General features: G+C 56.8%; 1 protein-coding gene across 1 annotated transcript in view; it reads right to left on the bottom strand.

The window, feature by feature from the left end:
• Tmem51 (transmembrane protein 51) overlaps window positions 1-3,540 on the bottom strand; it is a 26,563-nt gene extending 23,023 nt beyond the window's left edge. Inside the window, exon 1 of the mRNA XM_090333905.1 lies at window positions 3,408-3,540. The gene's annotated coding sequence lies outside the window, so the exon portion shown is untranslated. The remainder of the gene's footprint in view (window positions 1-3,407) is intronic.
• Between the last annotated feature and the right edge of the window lie 7,399 nt (window positions 3,541-10,939).

Raw genomic sequence — 10,939 nt, forward strand, 5'->3', positions numbered from 1 at the left:
TAGAGGAAGGAGGAGGAGGAAGAGGAGGAGGAAGGAAAGGAGGACAAAGGAGAGGGGGAAGGAGGGGAGGAAAACTACCAACACCAACCAGGCCACCAGGGCTGTAATGAGGTGCTCAGTGCTTGGCATTGGACCAAGTAATAGTCTGTGCACCTCAGCCATAGCAGCTGTGCTGCCTGCATGGTAGACACTGGCTTTAACACCTTGGAACTCCTACACAGGACTGCAGCCCACAGAGGAGACTGCGCTGCCCCTGTGCCCGCCAGGCCCTGTCAGGGCGCTGTCTGCTACTGGTCTCATTTGGAGTGTTCCTCTGGACACCCACCCCAGCCCTGGTCCCAACAGAGGCACAGCCGCTGGTTTTTCTGGAATAACAACGATTCCCAGCTTTCTAAGTTTTGGGGGGGGGGTTTTGGTCAGTCATGGGGCTTGAACTCTAGGCCTGGACACCGTCCCTGAGCTCTTCAGATCAAGGCTCGTCGTCTACCACTTAAGCCATAGCACCACTTCCAGTTTTCTGGTGGTTAATTGGAGGTAAGAGTCTCGTGGACTTTCTCATGCCTGGGCCGGCTTTGAACCGAGGTCCTCAGACCCCAGGATTACAGACGTGAGCCACTGGCATCCAGCCAGTTTCCAACTTTCTGATTTTTTTTATTTTTTAATTTTACAAGTACAGGAGTTTGAACTCAGGGCTGTGAGCTTTTACACTCAAGGCCACAGCTCTCCTTCAAGCTTTTTGCTCGTTTATTGGAGATCAGTCTCACAGACTTTCCTACTAGAGCTCGCTTCAAACTGCAACCCTTAGAGCTCAGTTTCCAAGCAGCTGGGATTACAGGCGAGCCTGGCAGGTCCCAGCTCTTCATTCCTGGATGGACAGTGCCCTGGTTTTGTCTTGGTGACAATCCTCCCGCCCCTCCAGCAACATCCTCAAAATCATTTAAGACAGCAATGGGAAACCTGGTTCTGAGTCTGACATTTCTCTTCCTTGGACCTCAGTTTCCCACTTGTAAAATGAGTGGATTGGATTTTATTAGGCAACAATGAGATTTGAACTCAAGATCTTGTGATTGCTTGGTAGGTGTTCTACCATTTGAGCCACATTCCCTTTTTTGCTCCAGTTAACCTTTCAAATCCAGTCTTGCATTTATGTCTGGGCCAATTTGGACAGCAATCCTATTTATCTTTCCTGTGTAGTGGGGCTGAGAGCTGTGTGTGACCATGCTTAGTTTTATTAGTTAAGAAGGGATCTCTGATCTTTCTCCTGAGTAGCTGGATTATAGGAGCAAGCCACCATGCCTAGCAACAGATTCAACTTCTGATGTTTAAGGTCCTTTGCTAATGGCAATATCCTAGCATCTAAAGTGACCAGTATTCAAATCTGAGAGTGGCTTAGGTCTGATAAATCTAGGCCAAGGCAGAAAAGGAACCATTGGTTACTCAGCTGAAGTAAACAACACCAGAGGGCAAACTTAGCCAACTGGGCAGCCTTGAGATACAGCTAGGGCTGAGAAGGAAGGCACTGGAAATCAGCCTGAAGAGTGGAGTCGTGACAGCAGAGCAGACACACAGAGCATATCTCTTGTCTTGGGCTATCTGAGAGGCAGGACAGAAGACCACAAAGGAGTCTCTTTTTCTCAGGAATAAGAGAAACCAACAGAGAAAAAAGACACTGCCATGCTAGGCTGGATCCTCTGTCCAGGTAGGACCGTACAATGCCTCCAGAAAGATGATGAGAAATCTCCAAAGCAGGTATTGGACCTTCAGGTCTCCCAGGGTCCTGCAAAGAATTGTAAGAGGACTGAGAATGACTGGCTTCAGCCCCTTAGCTGTTTGTGGTGTTTGTGCCCTGAGGTGCATCCCTTGCCCCTGGGACCAAATGCGTTTGTCAAATAAGAACAGAGCTTTTGCCAGGTGCTGGTGGCACACACCTGTAATCCTAGCTATTCAGGAAGCTGAGATCTGAGGGTCTCAGTTAGAAGCCAGTCCAGGCAGGGAAGTCTAGATAAAACTCTGGTCTCCAATTAGCTGCCAAAAACCCAGAAGTGGAACTGTGGATCAAGTGATAGAGCACCACCAGACCCTGAATTTAAGCCTCCCAAGTTCAGAGAAGACACAAGAGCAGCAAAGGAAAACAGCCAGAGGCAGACTCTTCACACCTCCAAGTCACACAGCACTGGACGCTCCTGGCACTAGAAAGGCAAGGTGGAGACTCCCTGGAATCTCGCTTTAATCTGTAATTGGAGCAAGGCAGCATGCAGCATACAGTTCATTCTCCTCTGCTCCCCCCTTTGGGCAAAGAGTTTAGGGGGGTTCTCCACAGTCTGTGTGGGGGCCCTAAAGGAACGGGCCTGGCCAGACTGGGGCTGTTACTGCAGGGCTAGGCTGGGTGCTCTCGCTGTGTCCCGGCGCAGGCCTGGCTCTGAGTGACCACCAGATGAGCAGGACACTCAGGCAAGCGGACTGGTCTCTGTCTCAGTCTCCCCAGCTGCTCTTCTGGAGTGAGTGGCATTTCTGATGTTTGGAGGGGAAGGAACTTCCTGGCCCCTGAGACCCTGGGTCCCCTGTCCCTGGAGAAGCTCGCCCCCCCCCCCCCCCCCCCACCCCCCCCGTAACTTCCACAAGAGCCAGCTGACTGCACCTCCTCCACCTGCAGCCTGGCGCTGGCCACGCCCACCCGAGCCACGCCCACCCGGAAATCTGGTGCCGGGCCAGGCCAGGCTTATTAGACAGCCACGCCCACCCGCGACCACGCCCACCCGCGACCACGCCCCCTCTCCGGAATCTGGGTTCCCAGAGCCCCCTCCCCCGCCGGCGGGGCCGCGGAGGCCTGGGCGCTCCGCGTCAACGAGGCCCCCGGCACCTCCGCGCCGCCCGGGAAGCCTCACGGGGAGCAGGTGTGGCCCGGGAAGTTTTCTTCGGGAAAGTGAATCAGACTGGGTGCGCCCCGACCCCTCGGCGGCTCTCCGTGAGGCCCCAGAGTCCCTGCTGGGCAAGGAGCACACCGTCTCCCCCACTCCAAAAAATCACGCCCCGACCCTGGGCCACAACCGGGAACAGGCGAAGAAACCGAGGCTCCGGAGAACCCCAACTTTGGCTGGTTTTTCTCACGACCCCATTTTTGCTTCCAGTGCCGGGAAACGCGCGCGGCCCGGGCCAGGGCGGCGAGGGGGGCTCGGCGGGGACGCCGGGGGCGCCGGGGCTCCCGGACCTCGAGCTCGGCTCGGCAGCTCGGCGGCAGGTGCGTCGCGGGAGGCCCAGGGCGCCGAGCCCGCCGGGAGGTGGCCGTCCCGGCCCACAGGGCCTCAGGCCAGCCGCAAAGCCAGGGTGCAGGTCCTGCGCTCCCGGGCGGGCGCCCCGCTTCTCTCCAGCCCGCGGGATCCCACGGACGCTCGCCGGCGCACACTCACCAATTGCCGGTCAAGCGCAGTCCTTGCCCGGCGGCCCGAGGCTGGCGGCTCCCCGACACGCCCAGCCCGGGCTGCCTCCTCCGAGACGCAGCGATCGGTCGCGGGCTGGACGCTCCGAGGGTCCGGACGGAGAAGCGCGGGCGGGCGGGGCGCTCGGGGACCCGGCAGGGGCGCGCTGAGCGCAGCGGGCGGGGCCGGGCGCGGAGGGCGGCGTCGCGGAGAGGCCTCGGCTCCTCGAGGCACCGCCCACAGCCCGCCCTCCGGGCTGGAGAGGAGTCGGCGCGCGGCCCGCCCTCGGGACCCCGGAGGCGCCTCCCCAGCCCGCCTCCCGGACCCGGCACCCCGTCCAACCGGCCCGGGGCGCCGAGCCGAGGGAAGCCGCACGCGAATAGAGAGACTCCCCAGGGCCCGGGGATGGGTGTGTCGGGCACCTCGGGTCTCCAGCGGGGAGTCCTGGAGACCGTGGGGTTCGCTGCGCCTTGCGGGGAGGCCGCCGCCTTCCTGCGCGTCCCGGGCAGGCTCGGGGTGCCGGGATCCCCACCTCCTCCCGGGCCCCCCTCCGGGCGCGCGCCCGGCCCGGCCTGGGCGGAGCGGGTTCCGGTTCCCCGGCCGCGCGGGCTCGGGGCGGCCCCGCCGGAATGGGGGTGCGGGGCGTCCTCGGCACGGACGCCACCTTAACCAGCCGGTCTCCGGTGGGCCTTCCGCCGCCGGCTCGGGGAGGGGAGCCCGGCCCGGCCCCCGCGGGGGTCGGGGTGACCCCAGCACCGGGCCGGGACACCGAGGGGGCCGTGCGCCCCTCCCTCCCGGCGGGTGTTTGCTCTATCGGGCGTGGTGCCCCCCTTCTTGGACGTGCGCCCACCCTTTGAAGTTCAAACCCGAGACAGAGGTGCGCCGGGTCCACGGCGGACAAAAGGCGCCGCCTGCTGGGCGCGGGGCCCCCGGGGCCAGCTCACCGCAGCCGGTGACAGTTCAGTTCAGACCCTGGTCCCCAAGATCACTCCCCATTTGGGGGACTGTTGGCTGAGTGACTGGAGACGGGCTTTGGACTTCCATCTTCAGACCTCAGACCCCAGGCTCCCCAGGGGTCCGGGGGTAAACACCAGCACCTGGCCCCGTGGCTTCTTAATTGGAGCCCTAGCAGGTCCCCGGGTCCACGAAAGAGACAGATTGCCGGGCCACCAGCGATGGCCGTTGACATCCTTTCTGCCATCCGTCCATGGCTGCATCCACTTCTGAACATGAATTAACATGAATTAACCTATTGGCGGGATGGGGATTTGAATTCGGGACCTTGGCATTTTCCAGTCAAGCATTCTACCACTTCAGCCCTGTCTACCGCGCCTCCTGCTTTGGGTTTTGAGCAGGGTTTTTGGTATCTGGCCAGGCTGCTCTGGACTTTAATCCTCCCGTTTATAGTTCCCATAGAGATGACACCACAGGCATGTACTACAGTACCCAACTTTTCATATTTGTTAAAATGGGGTCTTGAGACCTTTTTGCCTAATCTGGCCTTGAACCACTATCCTCCTGATCTCTGCCTCCTGAGTAGCTGGGATTACAGGTGGAAGCCCTTGGCCCTGCATCTTTACCTCTAGTCCTCACAGCAGCCCCTCCCCCCAGGCAGTTATTGCTTTATGACTCCTGGATGAGCCGAGGTTTAAGGTGGTGGAGGTGTTTGTCCAGAGGCACTCGACTGAGAGTACTTGGATCAGAGCTGTGTACTTCCAGGCTGTTCCTCCTGCCAGGAGAGAGCCCCCATCTCCCCTGCCTGGCCCAGCAAGCGCTTAGTAAACACTTATTAGATGAATAGGAGCCCCAGATAAGAGTGCTTTATGTCAGGCATGAGGGGAGCCCTTGGTGCAGGCCCGTGCCTGGAACCTTTTCCTCCCGATCGGAAGTGGGACACACTTATCCCTTGGTGCACAGGAGGAGTCTTGTGCCTTCCCCAGGCGGCCTAGGAGGGACTGGAAACTGTCAGGCAAGCTGTAGCTCACAGGTAAGGCCAGGACTGTAGGTTGTGTTCCCCTCTGCAGGACAGGACAGGAGGGGGGTGGGGGGAGGCCTGAGCTGGGAGTAGTCATTCCAGGCAGCTGCTCCAATCCCTAACCTAGAAGTTCAAGGAAGAACCCCTGGGTACTTTTCCACACCAGGATCCAACCTCAGGCCCAACCTCAGGCCTGCCCACCCTGCTGGCTCTGCAGCTGGCCCATCCTGCAGGTCCTGCCTGGCTATCTCAGAAACCATCTCATTTCCCAGGTGTTCCCAAGCTTATCTAGAGGAGAGGCAGGTGAAATTTACAGCTCAAGGTAGGCTGGGAACAAAAAGTAGCTGCAAAAGGAAGTGTGCATCTTCTTTTGCGGTCCCCTCTGCCCAGCCCACTCTTTCCACACGGTTGTTCCCACCAAATCTTCCCCAGCTCATCGAGTCCCATAGCCCGGCAGGACTTGACTTACCTGTCACCCACCTCACTGTCAGCTGACCAATGCCTGAGTGTGTCCTTGGGGAAAAGATCCAAGGAAAGGAATGTTGAATGGTGACGTTTCTATTGCCAGATGCCCTAGGAGGAGAGGAGCAGGCAGTTTCTGTCTGCTGAGGCCCTGAGGATGCAAACATGCCGACACTGGGATTAACTGATCTCAACAGCAGCCCCAGAGGGCAGAGTTTCTGCTTCTGAGGCCCCTAAGACTCAGAGCCGGTGTGACACCTGCAGTAGCCAACAAGGGGCAGAGCCCGGACAAGGCCCAGAAGGGGAGATCACGTGGCTTTGCCTGTGAGGGAAGCCAAACCCACACCTGTAATCCCAGCTACTCGGGAGGCCCAGAGGCTTTTAGTCTAAGTCAACAGAGGTGGAAAAAAAATCCTTGAGACCCCATCTGCAACAGGACCAAGCAAGAGAAGCAAAGGAAGAGGAATGAAAGGAGGAAGGGATGAAGGAAATGATGGGGAGGGGAGGGAAGGAAAGGAAAGGAAAGGAAAGGAAGAATGGTGTGACGGGCATAAACTGAATTGCAATTGTCTCTGAAAGCTAAGCAGTAGATTTCTGTATGTAGGGAAGTAGGAAATATTTTTTCAATAAAAAAGTTATTAAAAACAAACACCATTATTTTAAGTGGACCAGAAGCACAACATTTTGCTGCTTTGACCCTAGCCTTTCCCTGTTTACTGTGGCCTTGCCATCGGTTACTCTACCTTTGCAGACTCCTTTCCTACTACTTACTCGTACTGGAGGCTCTTGTTTTATTATTTTTGTGAGTACTAGGGTTTGAAGGTACACTGCTCTACTGGTGCTCTACCTCTTGAGCCATGCCTCCAGTCCCACTCCTTGCCGATTATTTTGGAGATGGAGTCAAGGACTTTTCTGCCTGAGCTAGCCTCAAACCTCGAGCCTCTAGATTTCAGGCTTGAGCCACCAGCTCCTGGCATGTGGATTTAACTTCCAAACTATGAGTTGCTGAGCAAAAATGTTTTTTCTGTGGGACTCTTACCAAAGTCAGCAGTAAGTCACACAGGGGTACTTGTGGCTTCACCTTGGTCTGGGACACTCTTGGGTCATAGGAAGGAAGAGTCTTGGGTTGCACAGGTGACACACTGGCCTGGCCTCTCTGAAGACTGAGCCCAGTCTGTGTTTGTGTGGTACAAAGCAAACATGGAGAGGGGACCCTTCAGGTACAAGAAACCACTTGTCCTCATTTCCTAAAAACTTTAAATTCCGACATTGGGTCTTGGCAGTTTCCAGTGTCTCCAGGCAGAGTGGAGGTGTTCAAGCTTGAACACAGCACTTCGCTACTTACAACGCCTTGAGAGCAGCCCACAGAGAGCCTAAATTCAACCTCCATGCCTCGGGTAGTGAGCGGTGTGTATGCGTGTGTGTACATATACACACTGGGGTTTGAGCTCAGGATCCTGCTTGGCATTTCTATTCAAGGCTGGTGCTCTACTATTTGAGCCATAGCTCTACTTTTTTCCCTGCCAGTCCTGGGCTTGAGCTCAGGGCCTGAGCACTGTCCCTGGGTTTTCTCAAGGCTAGCGTTCTACCACTTGAGCTACAGCACCACTTCTGGCTTTTTCTGTGTATGTGGTTCTGAGGGATCGAACCCGGGTCTTCGTGCATGTTTACTCTACCACTAGGCCATGCTCCTGGCCCCCTGTACTTTTTTTTTTAAGTGGTTAACTAGAGATAGGACTCTCACAGACTTTGCTGCCTGGGCTGGCCTTGAACCTAGATCCTCTGATCTCCTGAGCAGTTCGGATGACAGGCGTGAGCGCCCGCACTCAGCTGGTTGTTGGTGCATGTCCTGTCTGAAGTCGCTGCCCTCTGGGCCTTGTCCTGAATCTAACTCCTCCTCGTGCACCGCTTTCCTGCATCGCTCGTCAGCGTGTACCACACAGCTAAGGGGCGGCGCCCAGAAATCCACACAACACCAACAAGGGCTCTCAAAGAAAAACTTCACTGGGGATGAAGGACAATGGGGGTTCTGGCGAAGGGAGATGGGCTAACCCCTGTGAGTAGGGGTGGCAGGTCTGTGACTTGATTGCAATGACATAGCCCCCGGGGTTGGGTCCCGCTGTGCCCACCTCACCAGATGCTGGACAGTCCACAGCAGGGCTGTGTGGCTGGGCCCCTGACCCCTTCTTGGGGACCGTGCACCCCCGTGGCAGGAGGCAGGTGTCCGGTAGAGGGAGAGGTCATTCCAGGAAGAGGACAGCCCCAGCGACCTGGAGCTAACAGCAGCTGCAGCCAGGAACTCCAGAGAGGAAGTGGCAGGGGTGCTGAGTTGGTGACTTCAGGGGAACTGGGCCAGGCCCCAGCCATGGAAACCTCTGGTATGAGTGGCTGAGAACCCCCACCTCCATCTGGAACTTGCTTTTTAAAAAAAAAAACTGAGATGATGTAATTAATGCCAGGAAAAATGCAAAAAATTAATAATAATAACCCCCAGCTCAAATGGACAGCTCAGTGAGTTTTCACATGTGTATGTATACCTGGACAGCTATTGCCCCAGACTAGAATCTAGAACCTTCCCCTGATTCAAGGAAGGGTCCTTTGTACTCTCCTCCCAACCAACCCCTCCCTCCATGTAACCCCAGCTGTACCCAGCTGCACGTTCCCTGTCTTCCAACCCTCCTCACTGTGCAAATCCCAGGACCTTCGGGAGAAGCCAGAACCGCACACCGGCGTCGCGTTGTTCTGAGTTCAGAGCTATATATAACAAGCTGGGAACATTCCTGCTCAGGCCTTTTGGTACCCAGGCAAACTTGTTCTGTCAGGCTCTGGGCTGTTTCCCAGCTTTGTAGAAACGCTGTTTGAACCTGGTCCAAAAGGGCTGGGCTTTATCCCCAACACCACGAAAAAGAAAAAGAAAAGAAAGAAGGAAGGTGAAAAGGCAGAGCAGGAAGGAATGGAGGATGGGAAGGAGAGGAGAGGAGAGAAAGAGGAGAGGGAAAGGGAGGGGAGGGGAGACAAGGCAAAGCCAGGCTGCAGTGGATGAGGCAGAAGTTGGGAGAAGAGACAGACAAGAATAAGAGCTGACACACAGGACCCAGGCCCATGTTTGCCTTTACCTTCCCAGGCTACCTCCAAGACAGTCCCCCAAAGGGCTGCCGTCACCTGCCTGTGACAGGAGACTGTGGCCCAGGGAGCTTACTTGTGTCTGAACTTGGGGAGGCAGGGAGGCCATCTGCACCCAGGACAGTGGGTGTCATTCAGCCCCAAGGGAGAGGCCCTGCCTGGCACCTCAAGGTCCATCGGGGCCATGGAGTGGGTAGGGGCAGGGCTTGGTTTAATCTATCTGCAGTGGCCAGGGTGCCTGCTCTGCCCCCTAGTGGCCATACCGTCACCCCACCCCCCCCACCTTTGGCCTCCTGCCTGCACCCCATGCCAGAAGACAGCTGGAGCCTCTGCTGCTGTTTTACCATCATCCTCATGGCCTGGCCCCAAACCGTTCCTCGATCAGCCTTGCCTGGCAGCCTGCGGCCCCGGCACCATGTGCCAGGATTGCGGGAAGCGGTCAGGAATCCTGAGGAGTTCTGGTCTGGAACTGGGCTGGTGAGGAGGGTGTTGTCTCCATCTAGCGGCAGGGAGTGGCATTATAAACTGTCTCAGCAGGCGAGGGTGGGGGTGGCTAGGCAGGAGGGGAGGTCAGAGCAGGTGCCTTTGGGGCACTGGCCCAGCCCACATTCTCTGTGGGTTCTCTTATCTGTAGATTGGTGTTGTTAACAGGACTCACCTGCTTGGGCCTGTGTCAGGATTAAATGAGATGCTTATGCAAAGCCCTCAGCACACCGTAAGAGCACAGGACAACACTCCAAAAAATCTCAGCTGCTACTTGTGCTGGGCACTCAGCCCTGCCCTGGCATGCAAGAAACAGGGGCAAGCCAGCCCTTGCCCCTGAGCTCTTGCTGGGTCCCACGCACCCTCTCCTGAGTCCCCTCGTGCCTGGGACCCAGACTACAAGACACCCAGTTGGGGGGTGACCCAGGCTCAGGGACGGAGAGGGCTGGGTGCATCTTACAGGCCCCTTCCCCATCCTTGAGAGCTGTTCCTATCCTTCAACCAGCGCAGCTTCAGACTTCTGGGCTGGGTACCTGTAATCCTAGCTGGTCAGGAGGCTGAGATCTGAGGCTCACAGTTCAAAGCTACCCTAGCAGGAAAGTGTAGGACACTCTTATCTCCAGTGAACCAGTACAAAGCCACACATGGAGCTGTGGCGTCAGAGGCAGAGTACCAGCCTTGAGCAAAAATCGCTGGGACAGCTCAAGGCCCAGGCTCTGAGTTTAAATCCCAGGACCTGTTGATTAATTTTTATGAATAAAACCAGCATCTGACCTCTGCGCTCTCTACTTGGGCTCATGGAAGAGGCGGCTGATACTTCAAGTGCTGTGCCCTGGTGCTACTTCATAAGCTCATGACCTTAACCCGTGGCTGGGGAAATCCAGTGTAGCCACAAGCCAGAGCGAAGGGGAAGCAGGGTCTGTTTGCAGAAGAAACAAACAAGTGCGGTGGCACTACCCAGTGGGAGTAACTAACAGGCCAGGATGGGACATGGGCAGATGCCGGGGCCTCCAGCAAAGGCTCTGCTAACCAGTGCCCATCTGTCTTGGTGGTCTTCCCCTTCCTGTCCATCTGTTGAAATCTCTACCCTGGTTTCATCTTCTCTTGCTGACTTGACCTTTCCGTGTGCGAAGCCCACTGCCACTGGCTGCCTCTCCTTACCGTCGATGACACCTGGGGGAATGTCTGGCCTGTGCCTGGCTCCCCAAGATAAGGCAAGCTCTGAATGACAACCGTACTCTCGGAGATCTGCTCAGGGGCTGACTGCCTAGAAGGTTCTGAGCCCCATGTGGGGAGGTGTGTGGTTTCTGCCGGGGGCAGGGGTTGCTATGCCTCTGGGTGGATCCCCAGGCCAGCCCATCACCCTTCCCCTTTCCCTTCCCCCAGTGGGCCCCAGGACCCACGGTAGCCTATATCCAAGAGACTGCTGGGAGAACACATTGAAAACACAGAAAGAAGCCCTGGTCAGTTGTGCAGCAGG

Source organism: Megascapheus bottae, chromosome 6 (assembly GCF_031878675.1).
Source record: "Megascapheus bottae isolate mThoBot1 chromosome 6, mThoBot2.hap1, whole genome shotgun sequence".
NCBI classification, from domain to species: Eukaryota; Metazoa; Chordata; class Mammalia; order Rodentia; family Geomyidae; genus Megascapheus; species Megascapheus bottae.